Genomic DNA, 25786 nt, shown 5'->3' on the forward strand with positions numbered 1-25786 from the left:
TGGTGATGTCACAGGTTTTATTGCTGTTTTTAATTAAATGTCTGATCCCAGACCGATTATACCAGCAGGTAACACCTGCATAATAATTTGGTGGAATTGGAATTTAAGTGACTGCCAAGTGGAGTCTCTCTACTAACATTACGCCTTCACATGCATACAGCAATCTATGGATCTAAGACCCATATATGTGATTGAGAGGATAGAGGCACTGGTTTGATTTTGAGACATGTATTTTGATGTATAAAATGAATTTATCTGGAAAAATGAGAGCCCATTGGATATGAAATGGTATAGTGTGTATATGTTTACCTCCATCAATGTCCTGACCCTGGATTTGAAATATGAGTATTGTTCTCCTGAAAAAGACATGCCTTTGGGCTGAAACACTATGCCCTGCGTTGTTGAGATCCAGTTAATCTTTTGTACTAATGTAGATTTTTTCTGTGTCGGTGTTTTTAACCGCTATGATGTTAAATTGTAAAAATGCACAGATTCACTGCAATTATGTTTAGGTGTTGTTTTGATTTTGTATGCAGGATTTTGGTGATTGATTGGGCATAGCGCACGGAGGATGAAGAAATGGTATTGACACATGAAACGTGGAGTATTTCTTCAGTGCTCATGCCTGGTTTGTATTTAGTGTTGACGGGAGATGGGACCTTTTCACCTTGACAAAGGCTGTTTACAGCCAAAACGCATAGGAGGAGCAGCTGTGTTCCGATCTGTTAATAAAGGATGTATTTGCTGCAATGCATCCTGGAGTGCATCATTTCCTTCGGCAGCTGCAGAATTTTATAAGAAATTAATATATAAATATATATGCAAAAAAGAAGCAGAGAACTCTGGGTAGTTCTCAACTTTAGGTGGAAAGCAGCATCATTATAGAGCACTTTCAACACCAGCGACACCAAGTGTGCTCACCTCAAAAAGAAAAGCAGACATGTGAGGTGAGCAAACTAAGAGTGTCACTGGTGTTGAGGGTACTCTATAATGGAGCTGCTTTCCACCTAAACTTGAGAACTACCCAGAGTTCTTTGCTTCTTTTTTGCATAATGCATTCGTCACTCTATGCCTGAAAAGGTATTCTTTTGATATATATATATAATTTAGGTAAAGGTTTAGGAGTGGGTAGAGGTATAGGAAGGTAAGGGTATTTTTAGGGTTTAGGGGTGGGTAGGGGTATAGGGGGTAAGGGTGTTTTTAGGGCTTGGGGATGATAGGAATATATTGTGATAAGGGTGTTTTTAGGGTTGGGTAGGGGCAGTGTATTATTAGGGTTTGGGGCGAGTAGAGGTTAAGGGGCACATGCATTAAGGTAGGCTTTTGTGATTCCTTAATTGCGATAAATAAGGAATCGCAATTAAGGAATCGCAAAAGCCTATGCATGTAGAAATCGCTAAAATAATAGCAATTTCTTAACATTCCTTAATTGCGACTCGTAAATTGCGAGTCGCAATTAAGGAATGTCTTCCCATTCATTCCTATGGGCCTAGAGGCCCATAGGAATTGCATTCGCAATTTGCGAGTACCCAATAGGTACTCGCAAATTGCGAATGCAATTTCAAGGGTTCCAAAAGGATACCCTGTTGCACCCCTGAAATCTGCATATGAGTACATGCTTGTTTATTTATTTATTTGCAAAGTTTTATATAGCGCTGGCTAGACCCGGAGGTATCAGAGCGCTTTACACGATGATCAGCAAGTTACAGATTACATGATTACTTCAGTTACAGATTCCAAGTATAGACATAGGAGAAAGAAAGAGGGAGGGAAACATAACGGGGAAGGGAGGGAAACAATGTCAGATTTCCGGCCGGGTAGGTGACGGCCGAGGGGGAGAACCAGGGCCGAACTCCTCTATAGCTGCATAGGACAGCTCCACTGGGCATCGGCCAAGGTGGTTCGGACTCCGCGGTGAGCACAGACAGTAGAAAAACATGAGATTACATGATAACATAAGTTATATTCGCGTTACGTAGTAAAGACGAAACGTTTTATGTGGGATGGAAGGTAGAGGGGGAAAGGTAAGTAGGGGAAAAGAAATGCAGATAGCGTCAGGCAGACCAGAGGGGGGAAGGGACTATAGGGGAAACCAGCAGTCAAAGTGAAAGATCAAAACCGTGAAGCACCGTTAAAAACAATGACCGATGTTCGGCTGGGTAGGTGATGGCAGAGGAGGTGAACCATAGCCAGACTCCTCTATAGCTGCAAAGGACAGCTCCACTGGGCATCAGCCAGGGTTGCTCGGACTCCGCGGTGAGAACGGACAGTAGAAAAACATGAGATTACATGATAACATAAGTTATTTTCGTGTTACATAGCAAAGACAAAACGTCTTATGTGGAATGGAAGGTAGAGGGGGTAAGGTAAACAGGGGAAAAGGAATGCAGATAGCGTCAGGCAGACCAGAGGGGGGAAGGGACTATAGGGGAAACCAGCAGTCAAAGTGAAAGATAGACAAAACCGTGAAGCACCGTTAAAAAACAATGTCCGATGTCCGGCTGGGTAGGTGACGGCCGAGGGGGTGAACCATAGCCAGACTCCTCTATAGCTGCACAGGACAGCTCCACCGGTTAACGGCCAATGGTACTCTGGTTCAGCGGTAAGTACAAACAGATTCGGTTTTCGCCCATTGGACATCATCATAGTTCAATCGAAGGCATCGTTCCCGGTGAAATTGGGAAACACCCTCTGATTCGTCCTCCCGCTAGTCCCATCAGTGGAGAGGTGAAAGAGACAGATTATCAGTCCTCAGGGGGCTTGCTCCCAGAAGCAGTGGCCCAATGCTGAGCTCTATCAGTGTTTGATGACCTATGGGGAAAGCCACAATCCCCTCCTTCTTTACACCCCTCATGCTGCACTGCGGAGCTAGATGCTGCAGAGGCATTTTAATGCGGCATCCCCTTCAATTAAGAGATCCTCAGTTTAGAGTTCAGTTACAGTAGCAAGGCATACAATGATAATTAGCTAAAGGAATGGACAGTGAATTCACTGGAGTATTTGACCAGCTGAAATCAGACCGTCAGAGGCTCATTTGAAGGCTCCCGAGGTTAGAGAATAACTTAATAGGAGCTGGGTGGCATTTTGTGAATCTGCGAAGGCGCTGGCACTCTGCGGGCACAAAAGAGGAACGAAGCGATGCAAGATGTGCTCCCCATAGCATGGGACGTGTGCGACACAGTGGGTTGAGAATGAAGCGCTCCTTACACTCCGCAGTCAGTTAAAACGCATGGTGACAGTGCGCAAATTTCTGTATTACGAGTGTGTCAATTACGGCTGCCATCTTAGGGTCAGGCTACATCTGAAAGAAGCTCGAAGCGATGATAAAATAAGTTTGAATTGTTGTAAAGTGGTGGTAACTTAACCGGAGACAGAGGCTGCTTAAATCCCTGTGAAGCAGCCGTTCAGGTGGGTGATCAGGCATATAATTGATCCACGTCACAGCAGCTAGGGGTGCCACTCGATGTCCGCCATTTTGGGTTACCGCATTTTCCCGGTCGGCGAAGTTAGTGGCAGTGATTATGTTGAAATTGGCATGTTTAGATGTCCGCTGGTGGCATTATACGGTGCTGCGCTTCACCAGGAACCGAAGTCTGGTGTTCGTTCTGCGATTAGCCTCGGTGGACTCTGGAATCCGTTCTGTCTCCCGTTCAGCTAGCACAGAGACGTGCACGGCACTCCAGACTTTCCGCCTACCGTATTCACTCCGGGCGCATCTCAGGAGTCACGGACCCTAGCTCCTGGTGCGGTGAAAGGCATAAACTCGGGCGGCCACAGGGCGGAAGGGACCTTCGGGCCTGCGGCAACTCCCAGATCTCGGCCGCAGGGAAGAGTGAGGTGGTGTATACTCTTTACTTTGCCTTGCCGTCAACCTCAACCCCTGGAGCTCTGATGCTCGGTCAGCCAAATCCGCTACTGCAGTATGGATCTTCTCTCCTGCCCCACAAGGCACGGGGGCTCAGCTCCACCCACGATGTGAGAAGGAGCCATGCAGCGGGGGCAGTGGACCCTCCGACCAACGGTACATCCAGGATCCTCAGAACAGCAGTAAATCCTGGATCACAACAGCAGGGAGGGCATGTGTGTGTGTGTGTGTGTGTGTAAAATGGAACTTTGAAAAATGCAGTTTAGTGCATTTTTCAAAGTTTTTGCAAATTACCATCAAGTGCAAATTGATGGTAATTTGCGACTCCTATTAGCGAAATCGCTAAATTTTTTACTTTAATGCATTACATTTAAGGAATCTCAATTTGCGATTCCTTAAATGCAATCGCAATTTAAGTAATCGCAATTTAGAGATTCCTTAAATTGCGATTTTTGCATTTGGGTTGATGCATCCCAAATGCAAAAATACCGGTCACAAAGGGGCAGATTCTGAGAATCTGCCCGTTTGCGACCGCTTTTTCTTTTGATGCATGTGACCCATAGGGTGGTAACAGATTTTTAGGGTTTAGGGGTGGGTAGGTGTATAGGGTGGTAAAGGTATTTACTAGAGTTTATGGGTGGGTAGAGGTATTGGGTGGTAAGGGTGTTTTAGTGTTATGGGATGGGTAGGTGTATTGAGTGGTAAGGTTTTTTTAGAGTGGGTATAGGGTGGTTTTCATGGTTTAGGGCTGGGTAGGGGTATATGGTGGTAAGGTTATTTATAAGGGTTTAGGGGTGGGTAGAGGTATAGGCTGGTTAAGGTGTATTTAGGGTTTAGGAGTGGGTAGGGATATAGGATGGTAAGGGTATTTTCTAGGGTTAGTAGTGGGTAGGAGTATAGTTGATAAGGGTATTTTGGGGTTTTAGGGGTGGGTGGGGGCATATGGTGGTAAGGATGTTTTTAGCATTTATGGTAGGCAAGGGTATAGGGGGTTAGGTGCACTTTTAGGGTTTAGGGGTGGGTAGGGGGATTTGGGTGGTAACGGTATTGTTTAAGGTTTAGGGTGGGTAAAGGCATAGGATGGTAAGGGTGTTTTATTGTTTAGGGTGGGAAAGGTAATAAGGTTGTTTTTAGGGTTTTAGTGTGGGTAGGGGTATATGGTGATAAAGGTATTTTTAGTGTTTAGGCATGGGTAGAGGTATAAGGTGGTAATGGGTTTTCTGGGGTTCAGGGGTGGGTAAGAGTATAGGGTGGTAATAAACATCTGTTATTCAGAGCCAAGATACCCTTGGGTGAACGTGTGCTTTACAAAAATACGTTATGTTATGGGTATTATTTTACAGTATGGGTAGAGGTATTGGGTGGTAGGGGTGTTTTTAGGTTTTAGGGGTGGGTAGGGGCATAGGGTTGTAAGGGTGTTTTTTTTCTAATAACACATTTTATTGATTTTCCGTGATACCTGCTGGGCAGACACCCTACATAAATACATTGACACCAAGATAATCTGGATATACACAGTTGGTATGCATTATTAACTATCATAAAAATATAAAATAACACAAACTTTGCGCAGACAGTTCCCAAACCCATGCATTGAGGAAGGTGTAGATGTGTTCTCAAACATGGAGTAAAGGTATGTTGTGTGCTGCCTGGGGTGATCATAGGGGTGTTAGCAAATATGCCCATCAGAGGGTCTGTAGAGGCAGGGGAGGAAGGTCGATACCTTGATACTTTGCCCATTGGGACCATATGTTCCTGTGTTTACGGGGGCATCCTCGTGCCTGGAAAACTGCCAGCGCTTATGAGGGCCAGGAAGAGCAGGTGCTGTTTGTACTGATCCCCCCCTATATCGTCCGTGCTATGTAATAGGAACAGTTTTGGGTCGTGGGGGAGATCCCAAGCTAGCCCCCTGCCCAAACATGCTGAGACTTTACGCCAGAAGGACTGTATAGCAGTGCAGCTCCACACTGCTCCCTCCCACATCGCAGACATTGGGGAGACTGAACCACCCCCATCTTCCAGAGACGGAGTCTTGTATAATATACCCAGTGTACATATTTGAATTGGATAAGTCGATATCGGGAGGACACCGCTGCGCCCCAGGGGCTGGCTATGCCCTCAGCCCAGCCATCGTCCGTTAAGTCAGGTATATCGTCCTGCCACGCCTGTCTGGATTTATGCAGTGTTGTTTTGGAATGTGCGGTTAGAGTCTGATACACCTGTCTGATTTTATGTGCCCCCAGGTCTCCCATGAGGAGAAGGCCTTGAAGAGGATGGAATTCTGGCAAGCTGTCCAGAGTGCGGATGGAAGGGGCCAGGGCATGGCGCAATTTAAGGTATTTGTAAAAGTGTAATTTGTGCAACTGGAATTCCACCTGCAGCTGCTGGAAAGATTTTAAGGTTGTTCCCTTCATAATGTCTCCCATCGAGGATATACCTACGACGTCCCATTTACGGAATGCAGGCAGGGCCGCACCTTGGCGCAACTGGGTTCCGTTCCAGAGGGGAGTTGCCTGGGTCAGCCGACCACGCCACCCCATCTGCCCGACAACATACCGCCAGAGCCAGATTACAGTCCTGCCAGCATGGGGTAGGACATCTAGGCTCTGCGTACTATAAAGTAGCTGAAGGAGGGGGGGGGGCCTCCAATGCTGTGTATTCCAGTGCGAACGCAGGATCCGATGGCGAATTGTACCACCATTCATTTACGATCAGGAAATGGGAGGCGGCGTAGTAGGAAAATACGTCAGCTGTGGCGATACCCCCACAATATGTTGATTGCACCCAGGTTTGGAGCACTACCCGAACTGCCCCACCATTCCACAGGAATTTGTTGTGGATGGCATTGATATTTGCAAACCAGGATTTCGATATGTGGTATGGGAAGTTTTGTAGCCTATATAAAAATTTAGGTAAGGAGACCATCTTAAAAATCGCTGAGCGCCCACACAATGAGAGCGGGAGAGAGGACCATATTGTCCTCATCTCGAAGAACAGTGAGAAGGGGATTAATGTTGAGTCCATGAGAGTAAGGGAGTTTTTAGGATTTAGGAGTGGGTAGGGTTATTGGGTGTGAAGGTTATTTTTAGGGTTTAGGGTGGGTAAGGGTATAGAATGGTAAGGGATGAGTAGGGGTATAGGGTGGTAAGGGTATTTTAAGATTTTAGGGTTGGCATGGGGCATAGGGTGTTTTTAGGATTTAGGGGTAAGTAGGGGTATTGGGTGGCAAAGGTGTTTTAGGGTTGGTAGGGGTATTTGGGGTAAGGGTGTTGTAGCATTTAGGTTGGGTAAAGGTATAGGCTGGTAAGGGCATTTTTGGACTGGGTAGTGATGATTGGGTGGTAAGGGTATTTGTTTATGGTTTGGGGGTTGGTATAGGGTGGTATGGGTGTTTTTATGGTAAAGGGTTGGGTAGGGGTACAGGGTGGTAAGGGTATTTTTATGTTTTAGCTGTGGGAAGAGGCATAGGGTGGTAAGGGTGTTTTTAGGATTTAGGGGTAAGTAGGGGTATTGGTGGTAAGGGTGTTTGTAGGGTGGGGGTAAGGATATAGGATGGTAGGGTCTTTCTTAGGGTATAGGGGTGGGCAGGGGTTTAGGGTGGCAAGGGTTTTTTGTATGGTTTAGTGGTGGGTAAAGGTATAGGTTAGTAAGGGTGTTTTTAAGGTTTAGGGGTGGGTAAATAAAGAACACAATTTACATTTTAAATAATTTAAAAAAAGAGGGGATTCCAATTGCTATCTGTCTACATATATAACTCGCTTTAAAAAACACAAAGGTTACAGGGACGTTTTAGTTGGGTTCAGATTGTATACACACAAAACGATAGAAATGCAGCACTTATCTCAAGTAACTATAACTCATGCACTAAGATAACTATAACTACCCCGCCAAGCACAGTTTTCTCATCAGATTTGCAATTGTTGCAGTGATATTACCAATGATGTCATAGAAGATTTGATGAGCAATGTAATATGTAGGGTAATTAGCAGTGTATGGTGAGGGCATGAGTTATAATCACATGAGATAACTATAATTATAACTGCTGAATTTCTAGTTTTGTGTGTGTGAAATCTGATCCTAACTATAACATCCATGTAACCTTTGGTGTTTTCAGTGAATTTCTATGTTTTTTTAATGCTATTTTCTAATTATAATGTCCCTGTAACTTTTGTTTTTTCAGCGACTCTTCAGCTTTTAAATTTTAATTCCCAACTATAATGTCCTTGTAATCTGAGTTTTTTCATTGAATTTCTAGGTTTTTAATGCAATTTCCCAACTATAACATCCCTGTAACCTTTGTTTTTTTTCAGTGAATTTTTTTTATTTAATTTTTCTTTGCAGTGAACACAGAATACATAACATAGAAGACAAAAATACAATGTGTAGCGACCCCCCTCCCCCCCCCAAGGCTGAGATTATCCAACGAGTGACAAATCTATTAAAACCTATAATGATATATCATATTAGTGCAAGATATCTGAATACGATGTAAACTGCTACAGCGAATGATTGGGTGGAGAAATAAAAAGAAAAAAAATAATCATTATAACTAAACACACGAGATAAAGTGGCCAGCACCACAGCAGAATACATATTAATAAATGTGACTGAAAGACATGAGGTAAAGTGACCAGTGCGACAGTACATCATTAAAAATAGAAAAAACACCACGGCAGAATAAATATTAATCGATGTGGCTGAGGAACATGAGATAAAGTGACCAGTGCAACAGTACATCATTAAGCAAAAAAAGTACCTCAGCAGAATAAATAACTCATATTTAAGTGAAAAAGGTTGCCTGAATTAGATAAAGTGCAATCCTTGAGCACTATCCTCGCTTACTTTAGGATTTGGTCAATTAAGCCAGCAAGAAAGAGTCTCCCATATGACATTCTTTATTTTTGCTCGATGACCCTTTTTGGAATAAATTGCCTTTTCAAGAGAGAAAATTGAATAAAACCGAGCTAACCATTGCGTAAACAATGGGGGATTAGGGTCCAACCAGGCAGACGCAATGCTCAGCCTGTAGGTAGCCATGGCAACGAATATTAAGTCCCCCCCGTTCTTTCTGTCTATCAAGTCCTGTATACCAAGTAATATGGTGGAGGGTGTTAAAGGTACATTTTGAAGTAGCACATGACCTAGGAAGGATTGAATTTTATTTAGTAACGGCTCCAGTTTTACACATGTGGTAAACATGTGGATTGAGTCGGTGCTGAATTCATCACAGCGCGGACAGTGTGTACCTTTCCCGGCCCCCTATTTTGCTATTCTGGAGGGAGTAAAATATAAGAAGAAACAAGTTTTATAAAACTGCGCTTGAAGACTAGCAGACAGCAAATCATTTTGGGCAGATTTAAGCGCCAGGCAGAAAACATTTTTAGAAATGTTCAGTTTTTGCTGCCACTTAGTTGAAACTATAGTCAGATCGTCAGGCATTAAGCTATTGAGAAAATTGTAGATGATGCCAATGCGTGGTGTGGTCCTGCAAAGTTTCCAGATTAATTTGCAGTTAGCAAAACCTGAGGAAACCCTGTCTTCCGCAAAAAGAAAGACTTAATAGCAAGATATTTAAAGGAGTCCCTATTATCTAGATTATTGAGGGATTTAAGTTTTTCAAAGGAAAATACCTCTTCGGGTGAGCAAAGGTCGCCTAATTTCTTTACCCCCTTATCTATCCAGGTTTGAAAGTATGATGGTCCAAAGATATCCGGTAGATTGGGATTATTATTGATAGGGGTATAGAAGTTCAGTCTACCGATACCTAGATTCTTGCGTACGGCAGAGAAAACCTTATATACACCTAAAAGGGTCTTAAATTTGACCCTTTTATAATATCTAAATTCCAACTGTCGCCACAAACAACCTCAAGCCTCGGGACCGAGCAAAGGTTCGAAGGGTGAGGGTAGACCTGCAGCGGGGGGTTGGGGGAGAGTCTTGCAGCAGTATAGGATACGATTGCAAGATGGTAGCCCAATAATATATTTTTAAGTTGGGTATGGCCCACCCCCCTCTTTCCCAGGTAAGGGACAAGAATTTCTATGCCCTCCTAGGTTGAGAAAATGCCCACACAAACTGAGAAAATAACCTGTCAAATCTTAAAAGTGTTGACTTGTTGAACTCCAAAGGTATGGCTCTAAACAAATACAGAATATTTTGAAAAAAAATCATTTTTAATATATTGCAACGACGGAAAGGTGTAGATTGTTAAGACGGCTCAAGGCTTTCCTTGTCTCTGAGACAAGAGGATCCATATTTTGGCCAACTATCAGGTCAGTATCAGCCAAGATGTCAATACCTAGGTATTTAGCTTTAGCCACAACTCTTCCATCGTTCCAGGTGACATTTTTATTGATTATAATTTTGGTTTTTCCTTTGTTCAGTTTATATCCTGATATGGAACCAAATAAATGGGCCTCAGCCTCAATTTCTGGAATGGCTTTCTCTGGATCCGGTGTGACCAAAGCCAGATCATCGGCATAGGCCAGGATTTTAGTTGCTAGGCCAAATCTACTTATTGCCAGTATAGCCTGGTTTCCTTCAAGTTTTTTAATAAGTGGGTCGATGTACATGGCAAAAAGTAGTGGGGAGCAGAGACAACCTTGTCGGGTCCCCCGCGAGATTTATATGTGCTCCGTTTAAGACCCGTTAATAGACACCCTAGCCATAGGTGTGAGGTATAATGCCTTAATGCCCTGGATGGCTTTATGCCCAAAATTCATTCTCTGCATGACGCACCAAAGAAAGTTCCAGGAGACCAGATTGAATGCTTTTTCGGCATCAAGGATTATTACAGCCATCGGGTCTCCTGAAATCTGTGCTATATGCTCGGTGGTACCTTTGGCGGGTATAAACCCATGCTGCCACCTGGAAATGAGACCTTCAATCTTGGCCAAGAGTCGTGTGGCAAACATTTTGGAATATACCTTTGAATCGCCATTAATATGGGTAATTGGGCGATACGAACCCATTTCTGTTGGCGGTTTGTCTTTTTTAAGGAAGACAATAATCTTATCTATGGACCAAGATTGAGGAGGAGTGGCACCATGGAAGATTTGTGTCACTACAACATTAAAAATATCCCCAATTTACCTTATAAAATTCAACTGGAATACATTCAGGCCCGGCAGCTTTCCCGTTCGGTAGATTAATCAAGGCCTTGCCGATTTCGTCCCATGTGGGAGGAGCCTCAAGTTGCTCCCGCTATCTCTACTAAGAGATGACAGCACAATTGGGTCCAAGTAATTCTTAAGGTCAGATTGTCCATCCAATTGGGATGCCGGCGTTTCCTCCGAGTAGAAGCCCTGAAAGAATTTGCAGAAGGCTGTATAGATTTCTTCTGGGTTGCTGGTTATCACTCCTGAGGAGGTCCTAATTTTTGGAATTTCATTAACGGTGGTCTGTTGTCTGGTTCTCATTGCCAACTGGAGGCCAATCTTTTCGCTACACTCATTTGCTTTTTCTCGTGCAACAGCCCACTTAGAAGCGGCTTTCTCGGCCAAAATTGAGCAGATCTCGGCCCTGGCAGCAGCCACTGCCAATTGAGCCGGATCTGCCTCACCCTTGGACTGAACTACCGCAATAAGGTTTTCCTCTGTTTTAGCCAATTTTACGTGTAACTCCATCATCTGTGCCTTCTCTTGCCTGTTTTTCCTCAATGAGAATTGTAAGGTTTCACCCCGAACGCAAGCTTTTAACGTGTCCCAAACTACCATTACGGGGGCTGAGCCTAAGTTATTATCAAGAAAGGTCTGTATCCAACGTTTCATATGAATCTGGTAGCCCTCATCCAACAGGAGTGCTCTCTCAAAACTCCAGGATGAGATTTCCTTACGGGTAATCAGACCCCGAATATTGAGGCAGAAGGGGTTATGATCGGAAAAAATGCGGGGAAGCAGGTCAATTTCACTATTCCAGCCGTGCAAAGGATTTGTGAAAAAAATGTGTAGCCTGGCAGAGTTGGATTTAAATGAGACCAGGCATCCACGAGCCCATGAATATTTAAAAGATTTTTAAGAGCTTGAAGCACTTTGGGTGTGCGAGTAGCCAGCCGGAATTGGGAATTTGACCCCCAGTTGCAGGGTAGATTGATATTAAGGTCCCCGCATATGATAACGGGGAGGGGCCAATGTGCCAATTCTGCTGAAACCCGGTCTTTCACGCTAGGGTCATCCAAGACGCTCCTGTATATGGAGTAAAGGGTAAAAGAAAAGGCAGGGGTTATACTGCATTCTGCAAACACCCATCTTCCTTGGGGATCTGATTTGACTCGAGTCTACTGAGGTAAGCAATTATAGTGTGCTAAATAGCAATGCCCCTTGTTCAAGTCCCTTGTGATGTTCCTCCAATAACTTTATATTCCAGAGTGTTTAGAAGATGCAGCTGAGAGCATTCTGTGTGTGTCTCTGGGAGACAGACAATGGTGGCCCACAGCAACCGTAAACTCTGAGCTACCTTCTGCCTTTTTCGATTATCATTTAACCCGCAGATATTCAAAGAAACGATTTTAAGATTTGTTGTACTCATCAAAATTTTAAAGAAAAGAATCCCCCGTGAAAGAACACTGTGAATGAATGTTTGCAATATACATACAATATACTTACAAGGTCCCTATTATGCCCATATGTCATATAGCCAATATAAATGAAACACATTGAGACACACTGAGGCCTCCCAGAGCGAGTGGTTAGATAGCCCATGTCAGACTAAAAGACATTTTAAATATACTTTTGGCATAGAACTGCTCATGAAAATTGAAAATTAGCCACATCAAAAAAACCAAAACAACTGTTTTAAACTCAGCCTTCCCCCCTGAACACCCACCCCACCCCCCTCCCAACCTAACACCAAACCCCCCCTCCCACCCTCCCCCCCAAAAAAATAAGCAATCAGGGGAACCCTGAATGATGGGGCCTATTATAACACCCCGCCACCCATCCCTTGCCATGTAGAGTAATCTCATGTTTGGCATGAGGCATTTACTAGCAAGAAAGAAAGAGGGAAGAATGAAGAGTGGGGAAAAAAAAAGAAGAAAAACAAATTCGGCGTAGCCCTTATCCTGAGTCTCTTGATCGAATCACTCTTTCCTAAGAGTAGCCCAGACGTTTACCTAGGGGCTGTCTTAGTATTAAGGTAAATTTTCATAGATGTAAAATATCTAACCGGAAAAGATCAACTATAACCATACTATAACCATATTAAGCCAAAATTAGCATTAATTTGGCACTTTTCTGGCCTTGAGTCCTTTGAGAAACTCTTGAGCCTTGATTTGAGGGAAAAATTTGTGAAGCGCCGTTCAAGATGACCTTCAGCTTAGCAGGGTTCATTTTTTTTTTTTTTGAAAACCTTTATTGTGCACATTTATGCCATCTTACAACGCACATTCCCCGTCCATATGGCAAAGCAGTCAAATAAAGTGTACATTTCCAGAGATAAGAACACAGCCATTTAGCCGGCAACCCGGAGGTCCGGCGGCATTATTCAGGATGACATGCGCGCGGAAGGGGGGGTGTGTGCGTTGTGAAGGGAGCAGGCGCGGAATGTTACGTATGTGCTTTTTAGTTTTAGAGGTGTCTCAGGTGCAGGCTATCAACGGTAGAGGATGGCACTGTGATCTAGCCCACTCCACAGCTATGCCGGCTGCCACCCAGGCCCCAAGTCAGTGACCCAGCGGACGTCACCATGTCCCCAGAATGTAGAGGCCTCCGGGTGGACAAACGCCAGCAACGCGCTCAGAGTGCGGGCCGCAGCGCGGCAAGGATAACCCAGTATAGCTCACAGCTACACATATGGCAGCGCATAGAGTTGGCGAGCCTGGTATGCAGCATCATAGTCCTTATCTATCCCGTGTATGCATAGCAAGAGTATGTGCTAGGGTTAAGGTCATAAACTCAAACAGGGCTGAGGGGGAGTGAAGAGGGAGGGGGGGTGGAGATCGGTCTGCGGCAGAGCAGGAGGGTCATTGGCTGTCAGGTTGGGCTCGGCAGGACCGCGCGATGTGCGTGGGGGGTCGCAAGTCAGGAGAGGGGAACAAAAGAGACAGAGGGCCTTCAGGGCAACATATCTCAGGGATTCAGGTTATCCCCCTATCCCGGCAAGCCCCCTGGAATGTCCCAAGGAGAGTGTCCCAGAGGTGTGCGATGGGGAACTTCCGGAGCCCTGCCGTTTCCTCGCGAAGGAGCACCGCGCTCTCCGCTTGCGCCCAATTAACAAAGGAGGCTTTCCAGTGGCGTACTTGCGGGGAAACTGCTGCTTTCCAGTGCTTGGTAATCATGCATTTGGCCGTGATAAGACCCATGTCCTAGAATGCAAGTTTCCCATGTGTGCGGGAGCCGCACATCTGCACCGTGCGCGAGCAGTGACAGCACCGCGCCCCAGTAGGCCTGTATCTCCGGGCAGTGCCATAGCATGTGTAAAAGGTCCGCTCCCGGCAAGGAGCAGCGCGGGCAGGTTGCGTCTGTCCTCGCGAAATATCTGTTAATTTTATCAGGGGCGAGGTATGCGCGCTGCAGAATGTAGTACTGTATAAGCTTAAAGCGGGGGTTGCGTGGGATGTTTGTTGGGCCGGCCAGTATCATCACCCATTCCTTGTCCGTCCAGTCTCTTCCCCTGTCCGCCGCCCAGCGCTCCCTTAATGCTATTGTGGATGGCTGCGAGAGCGTCTGTAGCGCCTGCGCCAGCCAGTGTACGATGTGCGCGCCATGGCCCATAACGTGTAGGTATTGCATAAAGGTGTGTGTCGGAGGCTCATCTGTCATGTCACCCCAGGAAGCCGTGAGTGTGCGCAGAATGGAAGCATGTAGGAGGAACTGCCCCGCCGGGAGGGTCGAGTCTTCAGACAGGTTGGCGAACGTGAGCAGTGCGCCATCAGCATATAGATCGCTCAGCGTGTCCACCCCCGCTTGGTCCCAGCCAGCTAAGCGAGTCTCCGTGAGCTGCCCCGTCGGGCTGGGCATGCCCAAAAGTGGTATGCTAGGGGCATAAGGTTTCGTAGCGCGCGTGAGACGAAGGCTCCTCAGAAAGCATCTGCGCGCCACTGCCAGGTGGATCTGGGAGGGGCAGGGTGCGCGGGTTATCGGATGGAACAGCGCATTAACGCGCGTTTGTGTCCATGTAGCCATATGTGTGGCCGTGTCTTCGAGGTGTTTGCCGCTCAGCCATCCCGCCACCCATTGCATCTGCGCTGCGAGGTAGTACAGCTCCAGATTAGGAACCGCCAGACCCCCCGAGTCTGTGGGCATATATAATTTAGTCAGCGCCACTCGTGGCCGTCCCTTGTTCCAGATGAGCGAACGGAGCAGTGCCTCTAGGTCTCGAAAGAGCCTGACGGGCACATACAGAGGCATGTTCGCGAAGTAGTAGAGGAGGCGAGGTAGCACAATCATTTTGGCTAGCGCCACACGGCTGGGCACGTTCAGGGGTAGGGTATTCCAAAAGCTAATTTGCGCTCGGATAGAAGCGATCGCTCGGCAAATGTTCCCTTCCAAGACATCCGCCGGTGTGCGGTAGATTTGGATCCCGAGGTATCGGAAAGTGGTGGGATGCCACTGTAGTCTGTCTCCCCCCAGCCGGATGTCACATTCCTGTACATCAGGGTTAAAGGGGTACGCCCCCGACTTGGCCCAGTTAACCCTGAGGCCCGATATCTCTTCAAAAGTGCGGAAATCGCCAGCGAGGGAGGCAGGGATGGCGGTTATGTCCCTGACGTACAGTAGCAAATCGTCTGCATACAGTGACACAGCGTGTATTCCATCCGCCAGCGGGATTCCCCACTCCAGCCCGTGTGCTCTGAGGGTCGTGGCCAATGGCTCCATGGCCAGTGAGAACAGCAGTGGCGACAACGGGCAGCCCTGGCGGGTGCCCCTGCAGACCCGGATGGTGTCCGAGATGAGGCGACCCGTGCGAACCCGGACCGTCGGTCTGCCGTAGAGCAGGCCAATCATAGTCTGGTATCCCCCCCCAGTCGATATTTCTCTGTAACCGCCCGCAGGTACGGCCACTCCACAGAATCGAAAGCCTTCTCTAGATCCAATATGAGGCATCCCGCTCGCGGCCACTGCCGTGTAGCGTACTCCTGCACCCGAATGAAGAGGCGTATGTTAAAGGAAGTGTGGCGCGTGGGGACGAAGCCGTTCTGGTCACGGTGTACTAAGGTGGGCACATGGGGGGCCAGTCGTCTAGCCAAGGTAGAAGCCAAGATTTTATAATCTGTGTTCAGGAGTGCCAATGGGCGATAAGAGCCCACCCGTGTGCCATCTTTGCCCGGTTTGAGAATAGAGACCAGCGTGGCTTCATTTAATGTGGGGGGCAGGGCGGCAGTCTCCGCTGCTGCGGTGTACATCTTCAGCAGCTCCGGAATGAGAATATCCGAACCGGCCTTGTACATCTCGGCCGGCAGTCCATCCGGACCCGGCGTTTTACCATTTGACAGGTTAAAGATGGCTTCCCGGAGCTCATCAGGTTCCAGGGGGGCACCTAGTTCGTCCTGTTGCGCAATAGTCAGGTGCGGCATTGGCAGGGGGGAGAGGTAGGCAGCAATAGCCATAGGAGGAGCCGCCAAGCGGGAGCGATACAGCCCTGCATAATGAGTCGTGAAGGCTTCGTGAATACCGGTTTGCGTGTACACTATGTCCCCCCCTTCCGTCTGTACAGCCGCCACTGGCGTCGAGCGGGTCTCCTGGGAGATGAGCCACGCTAAAAGTTTGCCAGGTCTGTCGCCCAGGTGATGCGTCCTCGCCGAGTGCGCGGCATAGTTTATGTTCCGGAGCCGCTCTAGGAGACGTGTGTGCTCTGCGCGGGCCTCATGTAGCGGACCCCCGTCGCCAGCCACAGCCCCCTCCTCCCGTGGCAGTAAGTCCAACTCCAATCTGGTCAGGTCCCTCTCCAATTGGAGCCTTATGTGTCCCTGTGCGCGTAGGCAATGTCCCCTGAGTACCACCTTAAAGGCGTCCCATTCCGTCTGTGGAGTTGACGCCGTGCCAGCGTTGTCCTCGAAGTACTGCGCAATGCATGTGAGCAGGTTATCTCGGAAAGCCGCGTCTAGTAGCAGCGCAGGCTGCAAGCGCCAAGTGGGGACAGGAGGGTGCGGGTGCGCCCAGGCCAATGACATGAAGTGTGGGTTGTGGTCCGAGTGCGTGCGGCCCATGTATTGTGTGTCCGTCACGTGGGGTAGGAGGGCAGCGGAAGCCATGAACCTGTCCAGGCGGACGTGCAAGTCGTGAGCGCCGGAGTAATAAGAGTACGTCCGCGCCCCCGGGTTGCGTTGCCGCCAGACATCATGTAGGTCCCACTGCGCAGCCCACTCCAGCAACGCTTTTGTGGCTCCCCGCGTAGAGGCATTAGCGGGGGGTGGGAAGGAGCGGTCCAGCGCTGTATCTAGTGTGCAATTGTAATCGCCCCCTATTATCCACGAGGTTGCGTGCCATGGTGCCATGACCTGTGAGATTCGCGCCAGAAAGCCGCCCTGATCTACATTGGGGGAATAGAGGGACACTAGCGTGAGAGGCTGGCCATCTAATCTGCCCTGCGCAGCCGCATATCTGCCCTCCCCATCTACCGCCACCTCCGTAGTTACCCAGGGGGTCCCAGGGCGGATCCATATCAGTGTGCCACGCGCATAGGAGGAGTACTCCATAGCGTAAAGCTGCCCCCGCCATCGTCGGCGCAGTGCTTGCACCTCGGCACCGTTCAAATGGGTCTCTTGGAGTAGTGCTATGTTGATGCGATGGCGCTTTAGGTAAGAGTAGATTTGATAGCGTCTGGTTGGCGTGTGCATTCCCCTGACGTTCCAGGTGCATATGTGTATATCAGTCATGTCAGCTACTCGTGCCTGCGTGCCATCCCTCCTCCCAAGGTGCGGTCCCCCGGTCAGAGACCCCCCAGCTCCTGCAGCCCGTCCCAGCCGTGCAACTGTCATAGGTGTCATATTCGCAGTACCATGATCTCCAACAGGGTATTGGGGTAGGGAACAGGGGGAATACAAAAAGCCTTAACATGGCAACAAAGTCCAAATACCAAAAGGTCGGCCACACAACAGGTCGCCGTCCAAACACTCAAGTGAGCTCGCGAACTATACAGTCTAAGGGGGTGCTTGTGGTTGCGTTCAAACAGGAAACAAAACAATGCAGTTACGGGCGTGCCCAGTGCCCCTCCCGGGTGCTGCACGCAAGCCCCCACTGGCCAGCGGACGCCCAGCGCCTCCCATGTCATGCCGCGGCAGCTATACGTTCAGGTATCAGTCTGGGATGTAAAAGAGTATCAGGGGGGGGGGTGAGCCCCCTCCTCCTAGGCAGGTCAAATTGCTGCGGGCCGGCAGCGGGTCGCGGCAGAGTGCTCCCCCGCGTCCGCAGCGGAGGTGCATGAGCCGCAGACAAACAAGTAGGTAAAGTACTTACAGTGGCCAGCGCCGCATTTCGGTTCCCCAGGGCAGCGGCAGTGTGAGCGTTGTCAGGTCCAGGACAGCCCCAGGGCCAAGCGGGGCAGTCAGGCAGGAGCCCTGGCGGGTTCAGCTTAGCAGGGTTCATGAGGAAGATCTGTGCTCCCAGCTGTTGAAATGGGGAAATTAATTGACGAAGGTGCCATCTTCGCTCCATGGTGATATGACAAAAGTCAGGTTTGCCGAAGAAGGATACCCCCTCAAAGCATTTCTGAGAGTACTGTCGAGCATGGTCAAAAATTAACTGTCTTAATAAAAAGTTTCTGAAGAAAACCAGGAAGGCTCGAGGCTTTGTGGATTCATTAGAACTGCCAGACTGCTTCTTTAGTGTGAAGGGGAAGCGGTGAGCTTGTTGGACTTCGTGTTCCCCGCACCACTCAGTCTGTTCGGGGAAGGCCCCCCCTTAGGAGTTTTATTATATAGCGCCGAGGATCTTCCCCCTCCACTCCCTCGGGTTTTCCAAGAAGGCGGAGGTTATTTCGGCACTGCCTGTTTTCCTGTTCTTCCAACTTCCACATGACGTCCATCATGCGATCATCCTGGGAAGTTCATTGACTTTTAAGTAGCATGACATCCAATTCGAGGCTTTCAGTAAGGCCTTCCACCATGGTCACTCTCTCACAGATATCAGAACAAGTTTTGTTAACTTTTTGGAGAACCCCTTGTAGTTTTTTAGAAGCACATTTAGCCTGTTGGCTGTCTACCCGGGCTTCTTCCTGAAATTGCTTGATTGAAGTCAATATGGCAGCCATAGAGGGCTCTCTGGACTGATCTTGTGGGGTGCAGGCCGTCTTGGCAGGTTCACCATTGGGGAAAAAAGAGAGATGAGTCCCTGAATAGTCCCAGTTGAGATGATCTTTATTGTCTAGCTTCTTCCCCCTGCTTTGAGCCCCGTGGTGCTTCATTTTTTGAACCATGTTTTTCCCTTTAGAGGCATTACTGAAATTGGATTCAGAAAGGTCGCTGTACTTGATGAAGAAGAGCTTGCTTCAGCCGGAGAATTCGAACCGTCTGAGACCGAGAAAAAATGCTCCCCCAAAGGATCTGAAGATCCAGGATTTTATAACCAATGTTTACTAATACTTTTTACATTGAAGGTATCGGTGGGCAAAGAGCCTCAGATATCTTGATCCTGGGGAACGTTTGTGTTGTGATCTCTGTAGAAAGACACCTGGAGCCAGGAGGTATTCTTAAGCCATCTTTATTCAGTCTCCAGTTCAGGTTACATCTGTCTCTACTCCAGCCAGCCTAGTGTGGTACCAGCCCCACCAGGAGCAGCCTCCCTAGCTGCTCAGCCCATCTTCAACTGCCAACACTCATCCACTCAGACACCCAGGCATTCCATGCATCACAGGCACACCAACATTCCATGACCATCTCACGCTCTGGCTGAGCAGCTAGTGGCAGCAGGGCTGGACTACAAGTTATTCAATTAAGTAGGATATAACAGTTTGCAACTGGAATCAAGCTAGAGTCAGCACCAATCGACAGGTCTGTCTCCATAGGGGGAGCTGAAACTTCCGTATTGAGGGTCACTTTATCGGCTATTAGAGGCCCTTGAGGTTGAACTATCAAGCCGTGCTCTAAGCCGAATATGCCGGGTAGAGGAGGAATAAGATGTGAGTCTAGCTGCACATCAGGGAGCTTAGCCGGGCTGGCCAAGATTGATTTTGTTAAATTACTTTCTTTATTGTCATTCGAGCCATTTGTGGGTCTTATCCCGCTGCCAGAACCTGAATTAGTCACTAACCCCGCTACAGAGAACAATTGGCTACTGAGAGTTGGGAGGAGCCCCCATACTTTGGGGGTCCCCCACCAGTAGGTTTGTTTTAAGTTTTTCTAAGGCCCCCAGTCTCTCGCTTGCTTTTGGGAATTGGTTCCGCTTCCAGAGAATGGGGCGCTGCAATTGTGGGACCGGATTAGGAGGTATTTTACCTTTTGCCCCCCGGACCCAGCGAGACGACATGCTCCACTCACCCATTGAAAAGTCAGCAATTAGCGCAATTTGGTCCCGTGAGGCTCATGAGGGACAGTGCCGACCCACCAGGGAAAGCAGCCAAGCAGCAAAAAGACCAAGCAGGAAGACAAGACCGCTCCAGCGCCCCAAGGAGAACAGCAGCACAGTCCGAGCTCCGAGATTTAAGGCAAGGCTCCGCACTTTAAAATGCTTACTTCCCGGTCAGGTTTCTCGGCGCGTTTCGCGGTCGCAGCCGCGGAGCTCTGCGCGGTCGAGGGGGAAATCCGCAGGTGCACCCAGAGCGGCAAACCGAAGCAGACTGATCCCAGCATAGGAGTGTCTCCAGATCAGGCTCCATAGCCGAAGGCCGAGTGATCTCGTGGCGGTGAGGCAGGGAATCACACAGGCACCATCTTGCTCGAATTTTGACAATATTTAATGCTATTTCCTAACTATACTGCCCCTGTAACTTGGGTGTGTGAGTGCTTGTGTTGGTTTGTAAATGGGTTTGAGAGTGTGTGGTGGGTGTGTGAGTGCATGTGTGACTGGCTGCATGGGTCTGTGAGTGGCTGCATGGGTCTGTGATTGGGTGTGGGAGTGGCTGTATAGATGTGTGAGAAGGTGTGGGTAGTTCTCTGAGTTGGTGTGTGAGTGGCTGTATGAGTTTGTAAGTGGGTGTGTGAGTGGCATCATATATATATATATATATATGGAGGAGGATGGGGGAAAGTTGTAGGTGGCAACCACATCGTAAGGTGGGAAGTAGCCCTCTTGCTACTACACTTCGTTGCTCGCTCCCTCTCTCTCTCTCTATATATATATATATATATATATATATATATATTAGGACCTAATTTCCATAGGAAGAGCGTTATTTTTCATTTGCCCATATCGTCATTTGACGAATGTTCGTGAAACTTTCAAAACTAATACCCCACTCAGTTCAGCTGCTGTGTTGAAAGTTTCGGGGTTGATTCGTTAAGCGGGGACTGAGGAAAAAGGGGGGGTCCTAAAACGCTTTTTCTTCATGTCAATTTCCAGAGTAAACTTTAGACACGGCTACAGCCCGAACTGCAGAATGGAATTACACCAAGTTTGGCAAAAAGGTAGCTCTTGGTCCAGAAAGCACTCTTTTTGTTAAATGGTGCCAATCCGTTCAGTAGTTCTTGAGAAATTTAAACATTTCTCGGATATACAACTGTGGCCGCGGAGGATCCGCAAACCTTCCTGATCTTGAGCCTTGGATCTGATTGGCTGCCAACACTTCAAACCAGGAAGTGTTGGCAACCATCTTGTGACTTGGCTGAACCTAGTCACAAGAAAAATGGTTAAAAAACGTGAAAAAAGGGGACAGGGTAGAAATACCCTGACCCCCTAGGCCATTCAGCGGGAGTCACGGTGGATCTTCAAATCCCGCCTAAATTAAAATACGTGGGCACGCAGCCCAGTGGACCGCCACCTCTCTGGTACTAAATACATATTTGAATGCGTGGGGGGCCATCAGCCCCCCCACGCAGCCCCGGGAACCGTCACCTTCCCTGGGCCTATACATTCAAATACAGGGTGGGGCACCCCCCCCCCCTCTGCCCCAGGGACCACCACCTCACTGGGGCTAGATTACAACATGCGTTGGGGGGCTCCTCACGCAGCCCCAGGGACTGCCACCTCCCCAGGGCTACAGAGAAGACGGGAGGAGGGCCGGGTGGCCCTCTCCAGGAGCCGTCCATGACCCTGGGGACCACCACCACCCAGGGCAGGCTCCAGGAATGTCCTGGGGTGCCCACTCCCAGGACATTGCAGTTTGCTATGGCTTGGAGGGAGCACTGCTCCCGCCAAGCCATAGCAAACTCTGCTCCACTTTATGGAAGTGAGAGCACTAAAAATGCTCTTGCTTCCATGAAGCGGAGCAGAATTGCTTTTGGGCAGCTCCCTCAGCCCAAAGCAATTCCGGCTCCCGCAGGACGCGGGAACCCGGCAGGGACCGCGGGGGCCTTGAGGTTCCCCCCGCAGTCCCCAACGACATGGCCATGCCCCAGGGCCGAAATTGGCCTCAGGAGGGGGACCACGCGGCCCCTCTCCTACTTATTAAAAATAAATGCAGGGCAGGCCCCGGGGGATGGTGTCCCTGGGGCCGGAATAGGCCTGGGGAAGGGGGGGCCACGCAGCCCCCCCCTCTTTAATATATATATGTGATGCCTGGTCCCAGGAGATGGGCTCCTCGGGCCGAAATCAACCTCAGGAGGGGGGCCGCACGGCCCTCTGCCATTTTATTTCAATTAAAAATAAGCATTGGCATAGCCAATAGGTCTCGCCTTTGGGGCGTTATAAGTGTTTAAACAGAGCTATTGACTTTGTTAACGTTTTTAATATGTGTGGTAGAAGTTAGCACCCACCACAGCTGCGCAGAGATGTAAAAGGAAGCACGCACCACGGTGATGAAAAAACGCGAATGATAAAAGGTGCAGTTCATTTTGAAGCTGTGTACTGTGCAAAGGGGGGGAAAGGAAGCCCGCACCACAACTGTGCAGAGATGTCAACGGTAGCACGCACCACAGCTGCGCAGAGGTGTAAAAAGAAGCGCGCACTACAGTGCTGAAAAAATGTGAATGTTAAAAGGTGCGGTCAATTTTTAAGCTGTGTACTGTGCAATGGGGGGAAAGGAAGCACGCACCACAGCTGTGCACTGTAGAGACATGTCAAAGGTAGCATGCACCACAGCTGCGCATTATTTAGCAGCCGGTGGCAGCAAGCACACACAAAAAGCAATTGCTAATAATTAAGTGCCCAAGTGCGCACCGGCAGACACCGGCTCAAATAAGGCCCCAGCAGGGGCCTGCGTTACGCCCCTGGATCGAGCGAGCCCCATGAGCCTGGTCTACTACACACACAAACACTCAAAGGAGCTGTAATACAAGGGATGCCTGGTACGCAGCGGCTGATCTGTAGGCCTCCTTTAGAGTAAAATGTGCTGGCTTTCTGAACTGTCCCCGTGTGAGGGCCTCCCACGGAAAACTCTTTATTTAACAATATTCCCAAAAACAAAACATCTTTTAATGCTCCGTGTCCTTCATTTTGTATTGTAGACACCTTGTTGGATGTTTTTATGGTTTTGGCATATCAATATAATCAGTGTAGCTGAAAAATAAAATAACGGTAGCAGCGTGGGCCTGTTAAGGGTATTAACAGATTAACAGAGCCTAAGCACTTACATCTGTTGCACCAATCTCGGGGAGGAGACAGTGAGAGGGAGGGGAAGAGTGAAGGGGGCGGGTGAGGAGCCAGTGAAGTGAGATAAATTGCAGCGATAAGAAACAATACACAGACTTTACTGTAGAGCCGTCGGTTGGAAGTGTGGGAGGGGTGGTGGGTCTGCCTCCTGTTACAGTGGCGGTACTGGTGTGCTTCCTGTCTGGACAGCACTGGGGCACAAATGTTGCTGATGATGATGAACAAATAGTGTAATAAAGGGCAATAATGTCAATGCCAAAGTCGCTAGGAATGATACAAATTCATAATATTATCATACTATCACAGCAGCTTGTGGGGAAGGAGTTAGTCCCTCAGCCAGGGTGGAGGGGACGCGCCTTGTAAGAAAAGCTGCGAGGTCCAGTGAGTTCACAAATGCTAACATCAGAAACCTGGGCATCTGTGTGTGAAATTTGTTTATTAAACAGAAAACGAGAGAACCACGTGGGTGTGATGGAGGGGGGTGTGATGGAGGGGGCCCGTGCAGTGGGGTGAAGGAAACGCAACACAGCTGTGCACTGTGCAGTGGGGTGAAAGGAAGCAAGCACCACAGCTGTGCAATAAAGTGAAAGGAAGCACGCACCACAGCTGCGCGCACTGGGGTGAAAGGAGGCACACACCACATATCTGCACTGTGCAGTGTTGTGAAAGGAAGCACACACCACTACTGTGCAGTGGGGTGAAAGGATTCACTCACCACAGCTGTGTACTGTGTAATGGGGGGGAAGCACGCACCACAGCTGTACACTGTGCAGAGATGTGAAAGGTAGCACGAACCACAGCTGCACAGAGATGTGAAAGGAAGCACGCACCACGGTGATGAAAAAACGCGAATGTTAAAAGGTGCAGTCAATTTTTAAGCTATGTACTGTGCAATAGGGGGAAAGGAAACATGCACCACAGCTGTACACTGTGCAGAGATGCGAAAGGTAGCACACACCACAGCTAAGCAGAGGCATTATTTAGCAGCCGGTGCCAACAAGGACGCACAAAAAGCAAGTGCTAATAATTAAGCGCACATATGCGCACCGGCAGACCCCGGCTCAAATTAAGCCCCCAGCAAGGGCCTGCGTTAAGCCCCTGGTTTGAGCGAGCACCAAAAGCAATGTGGGGAAAGCAAACACGCACCACAGCTGTGCTCTATGCAGAGGTGTGAAAGGAAGCACGCACCACGGTGATGAAAAAACGCTAATATTAAAAGGTGCGGTCAAATTTTAAGATGGCACTGAAAAAGAGGCGACTATAGAGGCCAACTACAGAGTACAGCAAATGTCTTGACAATAACATACTAATGCAAATAAAATGGTGCAGGAAGAGAGTGCTGACATGGATGCAATGAGTGCTAGAAAAAGAAGCGCGCACTCTTGTGGCGGTGGGTTCTGTCCCGTGGCCGGGGTAGAGTGGACGCGCCTTGTTAGTATCTTATTGTCATGAATGCGAGTGCTGGAAAAGAGGCGCGCACTTTTGTGGCGGTGGGGTATGTCCCTGGGCTGGGGTGGAGGGGACGCACCTTGTAAGGAAAGCTGCAAGGTCTTGAAATGCAATATGATCCACAACAGATGGCACGCTGCACGCCGCTGTTTGCTCCCCACAGCTAAATGCTGTGGGAGTAAACATTTTCAGAAAAGGTGAGACATGCACCCGCCTTTGGCCAATTGCATGCTTTCTTTTTTGAAAGCCACACGCAAAGGACAAAAGCATGTGTGGAAAATCGAACACCATACGCACGAGTTTGCAGAAAGTCTGTAGTGATTCCAAGAGGCCTTCTCCTAGAGCAGTGCATGCGCGCTGCGCTAGGCTCGACCTAAAAATGTGTCCCGGGGCCCAAAATGGTAAAGGAAAGGGGGGCCACCCAGCCCCCTTCGTAAAATAAAATAAATATAAAAACGAAGCCGGCAACTCGCAGGAGGCCCCGCCCCCTTTGTCCATTACTGTGCAAACGTGCTTCCTGGCAGGCTCTTGGTTGGGGAATGAAGTTCCCTTCGCTGGTGAGGGTACTTGGGGGCCAACTGCCCCTCCCGTTACCTCCAGTAAGTCCCACGCAGTGGGATTGCAAAGAGGTCTTCAGAGGCCATGCCCCCCTTTCTCCATTACTCTTCAAACGTGACTGCTAGTTAAAAAACCTTAGAAATTCACGAAAAAAAACCAAAGGGTACAGGGACATTATTGTTAGCAAATAGAATTTAAAAAACCTTAGAAATTAGCTGAAAAAACCCCACAGGTTTCAGGGACGTTATAGTTAGGAATTAGCGTTTAAAAAACCTTAGAAATCCACTGGAAAAAC

General features: G+C 48.5%; 1 long non-coding RNA gene across 1 annotated transcript in view; it reads left to right on the top strand.

Annotated features, from left to right (window-relative positions):
• Window positions 1–25786, top strand: part of LOC146812512 (uncharacterized) — a 480077-nt gene that overhangs the window by 226297 nt on the left and 227994 nt on the right. Inside the window, exon 2 of the long non-coding RNA XR_014965950.1 lies at window positions 6109–6201. This is a non-coding gene — a long non-coding RNA (uncharacterized LOC146812512). The remainder of the gene's footprint in view (window positions 1–6108; window positions 6202–25786) is intronic.

Source organism: Triturus cristatus, chromosome 7 (assembly GCF_964204655.1).
Source record: "Triturus cristatus chromosome 7, aTriCri1.1, whole genome shotgun sequence".
Classification (NCBI taxonomy): domain Eukaryota; kingdom Metazoa; phylum Chordata; class Amphibia; order Caudata; family Salamandridae; genus Triturus; species Triturus cristatus.